The 17954-nt window shown below is 44.9% G+C and overlaps 1 long non-coding RNA gene across 1 annotated transcript in view; it reads left to right on the top strand.

Moving 5' to 3' along the window:
* The first annotated feature begins 4161 nt into the window (after positions 1 to 4161).
* The window catches only part of LOC119963711, a 30180-nt gene continuing 16387 nt past the window's right edge, over positions 4162 to 17954 (top strand). The window contains exon 1 of the long non-coding RNA XR_005460135.1: positions 4162 to 4225. This is a non-coding gene — a long non-coding RNA (uncharacterized LOC119963711). The remainder of the gene's footprint in view (positions 4226 to 17954) is intronic.

Here is a 17954-nt window from a genome sequence, read left to right as displayed (position 1 = left end):
CCTTCTGCCAGTCAGCCAAGCTGGCCGAATCCTAAAGGACATGGCTACTGGATTGGAACTGCAGCAGGTGGTTAGAGAACCAACAAGAGGGAAAAACATACTCAACCTCATTCTTTCCAATCTGCCTGGTGCAATTGTATGTGTCCATGACACTATCGGTAGAAGTGGGTTACTTCGAATAGATCTTGCAACACAAGACTGGGCATCCATGAGGCATTGTGGGACATCAGCAGCAGCACAATTAAATTCAACCACAATCCACAAATTCATGGTCCAGCATATCCCCCACTCTACCATTATCACTAAGCCAGCGGATAAACCCTGGTTCAATGAAGAGTGCAGAAGAGCATGCCAGAATCAACATCAGGCATACCAAAAAATTAGATGTCAACCTGGTGAAGCAACAACACAGGACTACTTGCGTGCCAAACAGCATAAACAGCAAGTAATAGACAGAACTGAATGATTCCACAACGAGCGCACCAGATCGATGTTCTGTAGTCCTGCCACACCAGATGTGAACGGTGGTGAACGATTAAACAATCAAGTGTGAGGTTGTCCATTTTGGAAGGACAAATATGAATGCGGAATACAGGGTTAACGGTAGGGTTCTTGACAATGTGGAGGAGCAGAGAGATCTTGGGGTCTATGTTCATAAATTTTTGAAAGTTGCCACTCAAGTGGATAGAGCTGTGAAGAAGGCCTATGGTGTGCTAGCGTTCATTAGCAGAGGGATTGAATTTAAGAGACGTGAGGTGATGATGCAGCTGTACAAAACCTTGGTCAGGCTACATTTGGAATACTGTGTGCAGTTCTGGTCGCCTCATTTTAGGAAGGATGTGGAAGCTTTGGAAAAGGTGCAAAGGAGATTTACCAGGATGTTGCCTGGAATGGAGAGTAGGTCATACGAGGAAAGGTTGAGGGTGCTAGGCCTTTTCTCATTAGAATGGAGAAGGATGAGGGGCGACTTGATAAAGGTTTATAAGATGATCAGGGGAATAGATAGAGTAGACAGTCAGAGACTTTTTCCCCGGGGGAACACACCATTACAAGGGGACATAAATTTAAGATAAATGGTGGAAGATATAGAGGGAATGTCAGAGGTAGGTTCTTTACCCAGAGAGTAGAGGGGGCATGGAATGCACTGCCTGTGGAAGTAGTTGAGTCGGAAACGTTAGGGACCTTCACGCGGCTATTGGATAGGTACATGGATTATGGTAGAATAATGGAGTGTAGATTAATTTGTTCTTAAGGGCAGCACGGTAGCATTGTGGATAGCACAATTGCTTCACAGCTCCAGGGTCCCAAGTTCGATTTTGACTTAGGTCACTGTCTGTGTGGCGTCTGCACATCCTCCCCATGTGTGCGTGGGTTTCCTCCGGGTGCTCCGGTTTCCTCCCACAGTCCAAAGATGTGCAGGTTGGGTGGATTGGCCATGAAAAATTGCCCTTAATATCCAAAATTCTATGATTAACCTAGGACAAAAGTTCGGCACAACATCGTGGGCCGAAGGGCCTGTTCTGCGCTGTATTTCTCTATCTATCTATCTAATTCACTGGTGGAAGAGGCTCCACAAATATCCCCATTTTCAATAATGGAGGCTCTTTTATTACACTCCTGTATCATCTTTTATCACACTTCTTTGTGTGTTTTGATATACTACGGAGTGTAATATGCGTTACTCAAACCTTGGTTACTGATGAGGTCTTCTGAATCTCGATGAAGAAGACTCAAACTCATCCAGTAGTAACAAGAGGTTTATTGAGTAACCATAATAATAATTGTGAGTTCTTTACTTTAACACTGACACCAGTGATAAGGTTAACAAGATCTAACTACAGTAACTATGCTTAAACTACACTAATCATCTGAGCAATCTGATACTCCTGTCCTGGTCACAGTACATCCAAAGGAGCGAGAGAGAGGCACAATGGAGTTGCTTTTATATCCTTTTGGTCCGGCCCTCTAGTGATCATCTGGCGCTACTGATTACACATTAACCCCTTATGGATATGCACATAGAGGCCACTACAGCCCCCTTTTTTACTTGTGTTACATATTTTCTGTATGTTGTAAAGAAAATTGAACAAACATAATGGATGTAGTTTGCAAATGCATTATATAAAATCAATGAGTTAATCAGTCAAATGTTAATACATTTCGTCTCTTAGGTTTTTTTTTCCGTTTGCTTGTGGTTCAGACCCAACAAGCCATCATGAGGTTTTTAAATGGTTGAATCACTTTGTTTTCTGATTTAGACTTTTTTTCTATGCTTGTGGTAGCAATTCTGTGTTACATTTTTGTTGTCTGACTGGACTTTTCCCTGTGCTTGCGGTATTGATTCTGTATGTTATCTGCCTTGAAACCTGGTTTGCTTGTTTGTTGTGGGGCAGATATGAATTTGCAAAATTCGTTGTCATTGTTGTTGTTTTTTGTCGTGCTTGTTGTTTCTGTTGTTGGATTTGTTGTGCATCTTGTTGTTGTTTTTGTTGTTATTGTTGTTTTTGTCATGCTTGTTGTTTCTATTGTGCTTTGTGTTGTAGTTTTTGTTATTCGTGTTGTGCTCAATGACTGTTCCTTGTGGATAATTTGAGTCATTCTCAAAGTTATTGGTATCAGTGTCCTTTGTGGTATCTGATGATTCATTGAGCTTTTTGAATTGAGGTCTGTGAGAATGATCTGATGTTACATTGATCTTGGTGACACCAGTCATTTGTGGTTGATTTGATTCCTCTTTGATTCCTTGGTGCTCCTCTTCTGGAGTCATTTCTGGTTGATCTGCTTCATCTGTGATCTCTTGATGCTCCTCTTTTGGAGTCATTTCAGGCTCATTTGAATCATCTTTGGTTTCTTGGTGTTCCTCTTCTGGAGTCAAAATCTTCAAGATTTCATTTTTTTGTGGATAGTTTAGAGTAAATGAGGTTTTAATTGACGTGGTCTCACTGGACTGATGAATGGTTTTACTTTGATCGTTGAGTGCTTCTGTATAGATTACCTGAGATCTGTCAGTCTTGCTGTGATCTTGCACATCTTATATGTCGATTGTGATCACATTGTCACTATGCTCACATACAGTGGGTAGACATTCATTGTCTTCTTGTTGATTAAATGAGCTGGGTAGACTTTCATAGTCTTCTTCTCATGGCTCAAATAAGGTGGATAGACCTTCATAGTCTTCATCACACATGGTTGTCGCTCTGGAATCTTTATTTGCTTCCATTCTGGAATCTGTCAACAATCTCTCAGAGGAGACTTCCATCACTGTCTGTGTGGAGTCATGCAGTGTTCTCTCTGTGGAGACGATCAGTGCTCTCTCAACGGCGTCGGTCAGTACTCTCTATGTGGCGTTGTTTTCTTCTGATTGACAAGTTGCTGTCATCCAATGTATGAAAAATGAAATGAAAATGAAAATCGCTTATTGTCACGAGTAGGCTTCAATGAAGTTACTGTGAAAAGCCCTTAGTCGCCACATTCCGGCGCCTGTCCGGGGAGGCTGGTACGGGAATCGAAACGTGCTGCTGGCCTGCTTTAAAAGCCAGCGATTTAGCCCAGTGAGCTAAACCAGCCCCAGATCACAATGCATCGACAATCTGCCATTACATCATGGTATTGAATTCATCTACCATGAGTAGAGTCGTATTGAGCTTTTCAACCGTGTTGCTGATGCTGTGATCATCATATTCGAATAACACAGCCATGTCTGAGTAGTATTCTTCAATATACAAATCATCTCTTTTTGTTTCGGATTTGTTATTGTGTTCTTCATGTTCAATGAACAAATCATCTTCTTTGGTTTCGGATTTATCATTGTGCGCTTCAATTTGGGTGGTGCAAACTGCTTGTTTCAGGGTGCTGCGGATGTTATTTTCAATTGCTGGTTGAAGTTCAGGCATTGTTCTGTCTTTTGAGGTAAACAAATTGGGTTCTGTAGCTTTAAAACTCTTATTTTTAATTTTCGGGCAGTGTTGCTTTAAGTGGGCGTGGTCTGAGTCTTCTGACATCATGACGCTTGTGACATAAAGCGTAGGAATCAATTGGGCATGCGCAATTCGATTTTCCTTTACTGTGCATACACGGCTTCCCGCGCATGCGCGGAACCATATTTTGCCGTTTTACATCTTTTTGAGACGTGCGCATGTGTGCACTTGCTGGAACGCTCTCGCTCAAGATGGCTGCCATTTAAAATATGCTTCTGCATCGAGTGAGATACTGCCTTCACCTCGTGGTAAGTATTTGAGCCATTTGTCCGGATTTTGTCTTTTAGATACTGATTCTTTTTCTGTTCATGCATAGTTTAATCGCGATTTCTAGAGTTAGATACTTTTTTTGTGAAAGTTCTTCCCTCAAATGTTTGTCAGATAGTCCATTAATTAATTGATCCATTATTATTGAGTCTCTGAAATCAGCAAAATTACCACCTTGTGTCATTAACTTGAGGTCTGGAATAAAATTAGTGATGGGCTCTCTGTTTCTCTGGCACCTATGACGAAAGTTAAATCTTTCCAGCATCTCTCCAGACTGACTTTTACAGTGTTCTTCAGATTTTGCGATAATCACTTTAAATTTAGTTTTGTCTTCACCTTCCAAGAAATTAAAGGAGTTATAGATTTCTATAGCTTCATGTCCTGCTATTGCGAGTAGCAGTGCTATTTTCCTTTTTTCAGAGGCCATGTTTAAATCATTAACTGCCAGATATACTTGGAACTTTTGCATAAACATTTTCCAGTTATTGCTTAAGTTACCGTTAGTTTTCAGCTGCCATGTACCTTGAACGTGGTCCATCGTATCGTTCAGTCATCGAGGATCCAAATGCAGCGAAGTCTTCCACAGTCAAGCAGTCGGTACTTTGTTTTCTTTCTTTTTGTCTAACCTAATCTAACAAGTTCTTTTAAAGCCAACAATCCTGGTACCATCCTTTATTACATTCCTGTATCATCTTTTATTACACTTCTTTGTGTGTTTTGATATACTACGGAGTGTAATATGTGTTGCTCAAACCTTGGTTACTGATGCGGTCTTCTGAATCTCGATGGAGAAGACTCAAACTCGTCCAGTAGTAACAAAAGGTTTATTGAGTAACTATAACAATAATTGCGTGAGTTTTTTACTTTAACACTGATACCAGTGATAAGGTTAACAAGGTCTAACTACAGTAACAATGCTTGACGACACTAACCATCTGAGCTAATCTGATAATCCTGTCCTGGTCACAGTACATCCAAAGGAGCGAGAGAGAGGCACAATGCGGTTGCTTTTATACCCTTTTGGTCCGGCCCTCTAGTGATCACCTGGTGCCATTAACCCCTTATGTACATGCACATAGAGATCACTACAGAGCCCAGCACATCTGTGCAAAAGACAAGACTGAGGATTTTCAACAATCTTCAGCCAGAAGTGCCGAACAGATGATGCATCTCAGTCTCCTCCAGAGGTTCCCAGCATCACAGATGCCAGTCTTTAGCCAATACGATTCACTCCACGAGGTATCACTGTATACTGCAAAGGCTGTGGACCCTGACAATATCCCAGCAATAGTACTGAAGATCTGTGCTCCAGAACTTGCTGCATCTTTAGCCAAGCTGTTCCAGTACAGCTACAATACTGGCATCTACCCGGCAATGTGAAAAATTGCCCATGTGTGTCCTGTACACAACAAGCAGGACAAATCCAACCCGGCCAATTTTTGCCCAATCAGTCTACTCTCCATCATCAGCAATGTGATGGAAGGAGTCATCAACAGTGCTGTCAAGCGGCACTTACTCAGCAATAACCTGCTCGCAGGACACTCAGTTTGGGTTCTGCCAGGGACACTCCGCTCCTGAATTCATTACAGGCTTGGTCGAAATATGGACAAAACAGCTGAATGCCAAAGGTGAGGTGAGAGTGACTTCCCGTGACATCAAGGCAACATTTGACCGAGTATAGCATCAATGAGCCCGAGTTAAACTGGAGTCAATGGGAATCAGGAGGGAAATCTCTCCCCTGGTTGGAGTCATACCTGGCACAAAGGAAGATGGTTGTGGTGATTGGAAGTCAATCTCCTCAGCTCCAGGATATCACTGCAGGAGTTCCTCAGGGTAGTGTCCTAGACGCAACCATCTTCAGCTGCTTCATCAATGACCTCCCTTCCATCATAAGGTAAGAAGTGGTGATGTTTGTGGATGACTGCATAACTTTCAACACCATTCACGACTCATCAGATAATGAAGCAGTCCATGTCCAAATGCAGCAAGACTGGACCAATTTCCAGGCTTGGGCTGACAAGTGGTAAGTTACATTCATGCCACATCAGTGCCAGGCAATGACTATCTCCGACAAGAAAGGATCTAACCACCACCACCCCTTGACATTCAATGGTATTACCATCGCTGAATCCCCATGATCAACATCTGGGGGGGGGGGGGTTACCATTGATCAGAAACTGAACTGGACTAACCGTATCACTACTGTCACCTAAAATGGTGTCTAGCAAAGGACACTGGGAAAAGCAGCCAAGTTCAAGGACAAACAGGCTGCAGCTCCAAATAAACAAAGGCTGCAGCCCAGACTTTGCAAATAATGTAGGAAAAAGGCCATCAAGAGGCCATCCCAGGACAATGGGCTGAAATGAAAATCACCAGAATGTAGGAGAATCAGTAGCATCTGTTTCCTAATTTGGAAAAGCCTACGTGCCTTGGACACCAACGGACATGACCGGTAAGTACATGCCCTGCTATCAAGGTGGCGGGTCTTGATTGGACCCAATCGATCAGGGTGATCGAGCCCTGATCGATTGATTGGAAGCTCACCTGGGACTGCCCAAAAGGGCGCAAAAGTCCCAGGGATAAAAAGACGCTGCGCAACCCCGCAACCGCTCTCACGCTAACAACGAACAACGGTGACCCTTCACCGGATGAAGAAAAAGACTACTTACGCTACCGATGGAAGGATTAGAGCCAAGGACAATGACGACCAGGAACTGACCATCAAGACTACACGACTGCGGGTCCCAGATAAAGGCCATATCTGCCCGGTACCTGTCAGTCACTTGAAAGTTAAGTTAAGGTCTTGTATATACTAGCTTTGTAGTTTAACTTATGTCTGTGTGTGATTGAATAACTTTGACATTGTGTGAACATCAATAAATACTGTACTATTGTATGAAACAAACTTGTAGTCATTTGTCCACTGTATTAAGACACACTGTGGTTTAGGCACAACAGCACGTCAAAGGCTAGGAATCCTGCCTCGAGTAACTCACCTCCTAACTCCTCAAAACCTGTCCACAAGGCACCAGCTAGGAGTGTAATGGAATACTCTCAACTTTCCTGGATGAATGCAGCTCCAATAACACTCACGAAGCTCGATACCATCCAGGACAAAGCAACCTGCTTGATTGCTCCTCCTTTCCCAAGCATTCAAATCCTTCACCACCGATGAACAGTGGTATCTGTGTACCACCTACAAGATGCACTGTAGGAACTCACCAAGGGTACACCTTCCAAACCCATGACCACTACCATCTAGAACAAGAGCAGCAGATACCTGGGAACCCCACCACCTGGAGATTCCCCTCCAAGTCGATTTTAGCCAGCAACGCAAAGGAGTACTGGGTGATCCCAAGAGTATATTAGCTGGCCTCAGGGTCCACATATATCATGGCCACAACCCCATTAATTTTGTGCAGGCCTTACTGGAACACCTTTGCGTACTTCCCCAAGACTTCGTAAAGTCCTCCGGTGCCCATCCGGAAGATTTGTTGCCAGTTCAACTGAAGGCGTTGCAGCCAATGAGGACTCAGCAGACCCAGTCCAGGGCCCCCGCACTATTATCAATGGTAACCTGACGGTTTGCTGCCCATAAATAACTGGAGTCATTGTTGTGCCTGCTATAGATAGGGGTTCCTCCGTATATGTTGTTAGCTTTGCCTTGATGACTGCAAACCCAGCTCTTGAACTCCAGCCCTGATTTTCTCGAAGGTCTCCCTCCCTATTACTGAAACCATGACCCTTGTGTCCAAATCCAGGTCTAACAGGTGGCCATTCTCTAGGACAGTAATCCTGATGTGGGAAACTCGTGGTGCGGTAATGCAATGTCATTGCACACATCATCAGGCTGTTCCAAGTGGAGGGTCTTGGCTCTGGGTTGACATTGTCCTCGGGTAGGGTAGCAGCTTTGCTGGCTGACCTGTGGTTGCCTAGCCCTGTGGTTTCTCTGCCACAAGTGCCGCACCACCTTGCGTTATCCTCCATTGATTCCAGGAGGTGTCCCGCCTGATTTCAATGGCTCTTGGCTAACGGGCCTGGTCGCGAAGTTCTTCAGGCCATGGTGGGGTTCTGGGGATCCAAGTCTTAGGGACTATTTTTTGCCAGAATGGGAGAGCATCCTACAGTGTGTACCTCCATCCCTTATATTCCCTGGAGTTCCTGGACTCCCTTCTCTGCGCTCTCTCATGAGAGGGAGATCTCAACCAAATTTTTTAAGTCCAGAAACGGCTCGGCCAATAATTTCTGCTGGGTCACTGTATTATTTACATCACATAGGAGGAAATCCCGTATCACCTTGGTTAAGGATGGCCCATAGTCGCAAAACTCAGCCAGTTTCCTCAATCACGCCAAAAACTCGGAACGGACTCCCCTGGGGTTCTTAGCTGTACTAATTCGTTACCTCTGCACAATGATCGATGGCTTGATGTCATAATGGTTTGTCACGAGCGCCACTAGCTCTTCGAATGTCTTGGAATCTGGGGCCGTGGAGTATGGTATGCTCTTTATGACTCTGGAAATGTGGGTCCCACAGGCAGTCAGAAGAATGACCGCGCAATAGCATTCACCTTAAAAAAATAGCACATACGCTTCACATACTGATTCAAGTTCTCTACACTTGCATCGAATGCATCGTGTCTGCCAAAGAGTGGCACTTTCAAAACAGTACAAACCTTATTGTGAAGAAAGGTGGGATGTCTGCTCCTTTTTGTCTGCAGCTGCACCTCCAGTGGCTGCGGGGCTGGGTCAGGGAGTGTGTAGTGTGTTGACGAACGTCATTTCTGCGATGTCTGCGGGGTACCGCTGGTGAATGGTCACCGTTGGAATCCTCAGATGCCTGGGTCTCCATCTTGGAGAAACCCACAGGCCACCATGTGCAAGGATGAGGTGGCTGGTATATGGTTCCTCTGATGTGGCGTGTCCAAAAGTGGCCCCATTCTCCTGAGGTTATCAAGGGCCTCCGCCCTTCAGTGGGAGAGCTCGTACTCCACGAGGCTCACGGGAATATTAATCGGGCTGTCTCCTTGGGTCTCAGGGAGGCTATAACATCTCTCCACCTCTCCCCCTGCCCCAAAATCTGTAGGTCCCTCTGAAGAAAGAAAGTGTAGGAAGACATCTGCTCCTCTTTGCATGCATGGATTTGAACACCACCCTCATCGCCAAATAATAGTCAAGGCAGAGTCTGGAAAGGAGAGAAACAAAATGGTTTATTTCCAAACGGAAAGTATTTACATGCAACAGTCCAAGTCCCTACCGGGACTACTCTGCAGCTCAGCTCCTACCTAGACCAGATTTTATGGTAATGAATTAACTAGCACGCTGATGGGCCTCCGCCCCTCAGCCAGAGAGTTCATACTCCACGAGGTTCACAGGGAGGTAGAACATAGAACATCCAGTGCAGAAGGAGGCCATTCGGCCCATTGTGTCTGCACCGACCCACTTAAGCCCTCACTTTCACCCTATCCCCGTAACCCAATACCCCCATAAGCCCTCCTAACCCTTTTGGACACTAAGGGCAATTTAGCATGGCCAATCCACCTAACCTGCACGTCTTTGGACTGTGGGAGGAAACCGGAGCACCCAGAGTAAACCCATGTAGACAAGAGGAGAATGTGTAGACTCCACACTGACAGTGACCCAGCAGGGAATTGAACCTGGGACTCTGGCACTGCGAAGTCACAGAGCTAGCCACGGTGCTACTGAGCTGCCCCATTAATCGGTCGTCCCTGTGGGGGTTATAACAAGATCTTGAGCACTAAGTGAACAGTAAAAGGCAAAATACTGAAAATCATCTGCAATGACTTTATTCCTGTTCAGCTGGCCACTGTTTGGAAAGGTTGCTCAGTAAAGCAATATCCACCCAAATGGACCACAGACTCTTTAATGAATGCTAGCAGGCAACTGAATTTTCAGTCAGACCCTTAATGATCCTCTGGATAACCATGACTAGCTCAGGCATCAAGATCCTTTACCAGGTTACTGTCCTGTGTTAACCACAGGCCAAACCAATTTTGCAACTTTAGACCCCCATCTTCGTCATCTGTTTCTCTCTTCAGCGCGTAATCTGTTCAGCCTAAACAGCCTTCAAATAATCCCATTGCACAATTTGAAAAACAGCAGGAAAGTGTTGTCTATGTTCTAGTCAATATTTAACACTCAACAGATCTTAAACACTTTGTGAAGGTCTCAAGTTGTGAAAGTATATCAAAATGCAAATTCTTCCTTTCTTTGAAAGTCCATTAATTATAGGAGGTTAAAAACAAACTTAAGGATTTAAGGCATTTCACAGTTTTAATGTAAAAAAAATGCTGCGTAATTGAATAATGAAACCGATTTTTAGCATTTTTTTAGCATTATACCTGTTTTTGGCAAGTATAATAGGGCCTGTTTTGTTATGCTCTTGACGTAGCATAAGCTGCTTCCTTGATGTGCACTCTGACAAAGGAAGATTCAGACTAGGAGATAGCTTTAATATATTTATTAAACTGTTAACAATTCTCCTACTTGGATTCAACTCTCCTGATAATCCTGCTATAGCTACTCAGACTGACAAACCAGTCTGCTACAATCCAGGTGGTGGGTGTAATGTGTTTCAAATCAACCCTGTGTACTCACTGAGAGTCTCCACTGGAAAGAGGAAGATCATGTGTGCTGTGTCCTTTTATATGGGTTGGTGTAATGTCCCCATGTGGTAGTGTCACCTCTGTGTGTATCATGAATGCCCATTGGTCTTGTCTTATCTTACTGACCTATTGGTTGAATGTCTGTGTGTCATTTCTCTAGTGCTCCCTCTAGTGTCTATCTAGTACGTGTATTTACATGAACTCCTTGTGTATTTACAGTGATGCATATCACCACAGGGCCAATTTTACAAAAGCACACTGCCATCATTTAGCTGCAAGGCTGCACATCTCAGGGCCAGCATACTGCCATAATCCTTCAGTCATTATCTTAGTGGGTGGAGTATCATAGGTAGCATGCCAACAATTCCCTCTCTGTATGTGCAGTGGCCACAGCTTCTGGCTAATAGCATGTATTTGATATAATGTTTCTTTTTATTTTGGTATGTCACCGATGCACCCTCAATAATGAAACACAATCGCAACTCGATGAATACATTTTGGAAATTCTGCTCACTGTAAAGTTGTTTAATCATCCAGAGTGCTTAATTGAATGGGTACTTTGCAGCTATTATTGCTGTAAATTGCATTTTGGGTATTAATTAATCCTAAGTGACCGCCAGCGTCTCAGTGTTAAATGCAGAATCCAGTGTAATATTGCACAATACGTATCAAGAATGTTTTACATTCAATACAGTTGAAGTCCAAAGTTAGCTATTCTCAGCTGGGTGCCACAAGTCCGCTCACAGTTGATCTATTCAATGCTGTGCTATCAAGGATAAAAATCAGCTAAGTTTCCTGCTTTGATAGTGGAGGTGGTGGCATGGCAGTAATGTCACTGGGCTAGTAATTCAGAGGCCCAGGTTAATGCTCTGGGGACATGGGTTCAAATACCACCATGGCAGCTGGTGGAATTTAAGTTCAGTTAATAAATCTAGATTATGATGCTATTCTCAGTAATGGTGAACATGAAATTATCAGTTGTCTTTACAACCCATCTGATTCACTAATGTCCTTCAGGGAAGGAAATCTGCCAACCTTACCTGGTCTGACCTAGATGTGACTTCAGGCCCACAGCAATGTGGTAGACTCTTAACTGTCCTCTGAAATGATTAGCACTGTTGCCTCACAGCTCCAAGGTCCTGGGTTCAATTCCGGTCTCGGGTCACTGTCTGTCTAGAGTTTGCACTTCCTCCCCGTGTCTGCGTGGGTTTCCTCTGGGTGCTCCAGTTTTCTCCCACAGCCCAAAGATGTGCACGTTAGGTGGATTGACCATGCTAAATTATCCCTTAGTGTCCAAAAGGTTGGTGGAGATACAGGGTCACGGGGTTGAAGTGCTCTTTCCAAGGGTTGGTGCAGACTCGATGAGCCGAAGGCCTCCTTCTGCACAGTAAATTCTATGAAATCTAAGCCATTCAGTTCAAGTGCAATTACAGGCGGGCAATCAATGCTGGCCCAGCCAGCGACGCCATATCCCAGGAAAGAATAAAGATTAAAAAAGCTCATTCAGTGACCACTGCTCACAAGTGTATTTGGGGGAGGAAGGTACTTGAAGGTCTAGATCAGCTGCACTGCACCTCATGAAAAATAGTCTCCTGATGCTCCTTGTGTAACTCAGAGATGAATCATGGTTGCACAGGTGAGGAAATTAGGGGCACCGTGGTGTCGAGAAAGGGAGAGAGAAAAGAAAATAATTGGAAAATAAATTACCGGTAATCATAGCCACATTAAATAAACACCAACAACAAGCCTTAACTGATCAATCAACCTAATTATTAAGAGGAAAACCTGTAACCACTTAATTCCACCATTTTTCTAAGTACTGGCTTGTAAACAATAGCTTCAGCTGAGATAAGAACAAAAGATTTTGGAACTACTCAGCAGGCCCAGCAGGGTCTGTGGAGAGAAACACCATTAATGTTTCAAGTCAATGACCTATCATCAGCAACAAGGAAAGAGAGAAATGTAAGGGTTGTTAAGCTCGTAGAGGAGGGCAGGAAAAACAAAGGATGATAGGATGGAGGGCAGGCTGGATTGAACGGCAAGAGATTCCCTGGAGTTTAAGAGTGATAATGGTTAAAGAAATAAAGATTGAGGTGAAGGGATAATGATAAAAACAATTCAGCAAAACAAACACAACAAAAAAAAGCAGAACAAGATGAAGGCAGAGGTTAAGATCTATGGTTGTTAAATTTGCCACTGGCCTGAATTTTCAGAAAGACAGAAGGGCCCTTAGCCAAGTGGCACTGCAGCCCGGATTCTGGAAGTCCCACACTCGAACCTGATACCCACCATTTTTGCCAGGGAAGGAACAGGAATGAATTGAATTATTTATATCAATGATCCACGGAGGCCGCTACACATCTAAAGTGTAAAAATGTGGCTTTGAAGTGGGTTTCTTTAAGATACCCAGGGACATGTCGAATACTGGCCTGTCATACTCTGAATTTCAAACCAATTTTATATTTTTTTTATATTGGACAAAAAGGCTGCAAAAGATAGCCACCCAAGATCAGCAGACTTCTTTTGTCATAGAATCATAAAGTCCCTGCAGTGCAGAAGGAGTCCATTCGACCCAAAGAGTCTGCACCAACCCTCTAAAAGAGCACCCTAGCCTAGGCACACTCTCCACCCTAACCCCATAACCTGTTGCCCCACGTAACTTTGGACATTAAGGGGAAATTTAACCTGCACATCTTTGGACTAGGGAGGAAACACTAGATTTTGGACAGGCTTTGGTGAGTCAGGGGGTGAGTTACACGGTACAGGATTCCTCGCCTCTGAACTGCTCTGGTAGTCAGAGTATTTATATGGTTAGTCCAGTTGAGTGTCTGGTCAATGGTAATGCCCAGGATGTTGAAAGTGGGAGATTCAATGATGGCTGAATTTTGGGGAGCGATAGATAGATCCTTTTTAAAAAGTTCATTTATGGGATGTGGACATCGCTGATTAGGCCAGCATTTATTGCCAATCGCTAGTTGCCCTTTAGAAGATGGTGGTGAGCTACCTTCTTGAACTGCTGAAGTCCTTTAGGTGTAGGTGCATCCACTATGCTATTGGAAGGGAGTTCCAGGATGTTGCCCCAGCGACTGTGAAGGAGCTGTGATATATGTCCAAGCCAGAGTGATGGGTGATTTGGAGGGGAACCTGCAGGTGGTGAGGTTCCCAGGTATCGGCAGCTCTTGTCCTTCTAGGTGGTAGTGGTCGTGGGTTTGGAAGGTGTTTTCTAAGGAATCTTGGTGAGTTACTCCAGTGCATCTTGTAGATGGTACACATGGCTGCCACTGTTCGTTGGTGATGGAGAGTTTAAATGTTTGTGGAAGGGGGAGCAATCAAGTGGGCTGCTTTGTTCTGGATGGTGTCAGTCTTGTTGAGTGTTGTTGGAGCTGCACTTATCCAGGCAAGTGGAGAGTATTCCATTACACTCCTGACTTGTGCCTTGTAGATGGTGGACAGGCTTTGGGGGGGTCAGGAGGTGAGTTACTCGCCGTAGGATTTCTGTCCTTTGACCTGCCCTGGTAACCACAGTATTAATGTGGCTAGTCCAGTTCAGTTTCTGATCAATGGTAACCCCCCCAGATGTTGATTGTGAGGGATTCAGCAATGGTAATGCTATTGAATGTCAAGGGGTGGTGGTTAGATCCTCTCTTGTAAGAGATGGTCATTGCCTGGTACTTGTGTGGCGTGAATGTAACTTGCCACTTGCCAGCTCAAGCCTGGGTATTGTCCAGGTCTTTATGCATTTTGACATGGACTGCTTCATTATCTGAGGAGTCGCGAATGGTGCTGAACATTGTGCAGTCATCGGCAAACATCCAACTTCTGACATTATCATGGAAGGAAGGTCATTGATGAAGCAGCTGAAGATGATTGGGCCGAAGACACCACCCTGAAGAACTCCTGCTGTGATGTCCTGGAGTCGAGATGATTGACCTCCAACCACCACAACCATCTTCCTTTGTGCTAGGTATGACTCCAACCAGTGGAGAGTTTCTCCCCTGATTCCCATTAATTCCCGTTTAGCTAAGGTTCATTGCTGCCTTGATATCAAGGGCAGTCAACCTCACCTCACATCTGGCATTCAGTTCATTTGTCCATGTTTGAACCAAGGCTGTTATGAGGTCAGGAGCTGAGTGACCCTGGTGGAACCTAAACTGAGCGTCCATGAGCAGGTTATTGTTGAGTAAGTGCCGCTTGCTAACACTGTTGATGACTCCTTCCATCACTTGCCGATTATGGAGAGTAGACTGATAGGGCTGTAATTGGCTGGGTTGGATTTATCCTGTTTCTTGTGTACAGTTCACATCTGAGCACCTTTCCACATTGCCGGGTAGATGCCAGTGTAGTAGCTGTACTGGAGCAGCTTGGCTAGGGGTGCGGCAAATTATGGAGCACAAGTCTTCAGTAATATTGTGGGGATATTATCTGGGCCCATAGTGTAGCCACCTAAAATGGATGCTGAGCTACAAAATTAGGTCAAGCGCTAAGACTGCTGGGAAACAGACAGTTTAGCCAGAACAGCAGTCTGCAAAGAGCAGTTTGCATTCTGCAGCAGCAGAAACCAGTTTGGGCTCAGGTGAGAAGACCTTAGCTAGGTGCAAATGGCAAAACGCTTTGCATGCTAATAAGGCGATCAGACTTGAACACCCACACAATAGATACATTTGGTTCTGAATGGACACATTCTAATCAAGGCCCAGACATCGAGGCACCAGAAACCTCCAAACAAAAGGACATAAGAAACGCCCCCTCCATCACGGAGACCCCCTCGCATTGGGGAATTAATCCAGTATCGATAAGAAATTGATCCAATAGGTAGAGCCCGCCCGAGAAGAGGGAAGGACAATGGAACCCCTATAAAAGATAGGGACCTCGTGTTGTCCGGTCTGTTATTCCGTGCTCCGGCCCTGACCAAGAACTTGAAGATCCACTGACTCCAGCCGTTGAGCACCAGCCGCCGAACCGTAAGTGCCAGTACGACGCTCGCTACGCGAACTAAGCCCGCTAGAACCCCCAGTGACCAGAACGCTTGCTGAAGGTTGCAGCCCAAGACCAGGACGAAGGCCTTGCTCCCTGACCTTGCCTGTTCCTGTTAGATAAGTATTCTGATTACTTTAGTTTAGTCATAGCTTAGTCTCTTAGTGTGTGCATGAATATTTATTATAACTGTATAATAAATATTATCGTTTGGACCTTACTAATCGGTGTATCGTCTTTATTACTTTGAACTTGACCTTGGAATACTAGTGACGTTGTCTATACGGCAACTGGCGACTCCTAAAGCTGAATAAATACATACGACAGAGCCTAGCGGTGTTAAGCACTTGGAAGTTAATACACCCCAATAAACGCGTTTTACGCCCATAGTAAAACGTGCAACAATAGCCTTTGCAGTATACACTGCCTTCAACTGTTTCATGATTTCTTGTAAAGTTTAGTTTTTGCACTGGAGTGCTGAACTTGGTGCATTTGAGTGCTACAGTGAGAGTTTGGTGACTGAGGGAGTATAAGGGTTCATTTTTATCTAAAGTCTAGTATTTCTTTTATTTAGTTCATTAACTTAAAATTTGCTGTTTGGTTTAGAAGAAGATGAATTTTCAATCAGCTTTAAACAATGTTCTACTTGTAGGTACTTGCAGCTGGAGTTTGTTAATTAGTTAATTGGATTAGGCCAGTTTTCAGAGGCTAGATTCACAGTATAAAAAGGATCCAGCTACAGTGCAGACTTTGTTTGCACTGAGTGCTGAATTTGGTGCATTTGAATGCTACAGTGAGAGTTTGGTGACTGAGGGAGTTAGGTGAGGAGGGAGCAAGGTGCTCCTTTCATTTCATTTCCGCAAAGAGTGAGAAGGGAGCCAGGAGTTTACAGAGTGCAGCTGACTGGAAGCAGAGTCAGAGAGCGGAGGTCCTGTTGGTCTACAGGACAGCTATATTCTGTAAAGTAAAAGGGGATGGAGGCTAGGGCAGTTGCATGCTCCTCCTGTAGGATGTGGGTGGTGAGGGATACCACCGGTGTCCCCACTGACTATACCTGCAGGAAGTGCACCCAACTCCAGCTGCTGCGAGACCGTGTTAGGGAACTGGAGCTGGAGCTGGATGAACTTCGGATCATCCGGGAGGCAGAGGGGGCTATCGAGAAGAGTTACAGGGATGTAGCCACACCCAAGGTACTGGACAAGAGTAGCTGGGTTACAGTCAGGGGAAAGAAAACTAACAGGCAGACAATGCAGAGATCCGTCGTGGCCGTTGCCCTTCAAAATAAGTATACCATTTTGGATGCTGTTGGGGGGGATGACCTACGGGGGAAGGCCCTAGCGGCCAGGTCTCTGGCACTGAGTCTGGCTCTGGGGCTCAGAAGGGATGGGGGGAGAATAGAAAAGCAATAGTAATAGGAAATTCAATGGTTAGGGGAATAGATAGGAGATTCTGTGGTCGCGAGCGAGACTCCCGAAAGGTATGTTGCCTCCCGGGTGCCAGGGCCAGGGATGTCTTGGATTGTGTCTTCAGGATCCTGAAGGGGGAGGGTGAGCAGCCAGAACTCGTGGTGCGCATTGGTACCAACGACATAGGTAGGAAAAGGGGTGTGGATGTAATAAACAAGTTTAGGGAGTTAAGCTGGAAGTTAAAGGCCAGGCCAGACAGAGTTGTCATCTCTGGTTTGTTGCCGGTGCCACGTGATAGTGAGGCTAGGAATAGTGAGAGAGTGCAGTTGAACACGTGGCTGCAGGAATGGTGTAGGAGGGAGGACTTCAGGTATTTGGATAATTGGAGCGCATTCTGGGGAAGGTGGGACCTGTACAAGCAGGACGGGTTGCATCTGAACCAGAGGGGCACCAATATCCTGGGAGGGAGGTTTTCTAGTACGCTTCGGGAGGATTTAAACTAATTTGGCTGGGGAATGGGAACCAGCAACTAAGGAAGCTGATATTCAGGACGCCAAAGCGTGTAGTGATGCAGTGGGGAAGGTAACACTGACAAAGGAGAGTACTTGCAGGCAAGGAGATGGGTTGAAGTGTGTATATTTCAACAGAATAAGCATCAGGAATAAGGTGGGTGAACTTAAGGCATGGATCGGTACTTGGGACTACGA

This window comes from Scyliorhinus canicula, chromosome 3 (genome assembly GCF_902713615.1).
Source record: "Scyliorhinus canicula chromosome 3, sScyCan1.1, whole genome shotgun sequence".
NCBI lineage: Eukaryota > Metazoa > Chordata > Chondrichthyes > Carcharhiniformes > Scyliorhinidae > Scyliorhinus > Scyliorhinus canicula.
Note: the sequence above shows the minus strand (reverse complement) of the source record. Positions and strands in the feature narration are given on the sequence as shown.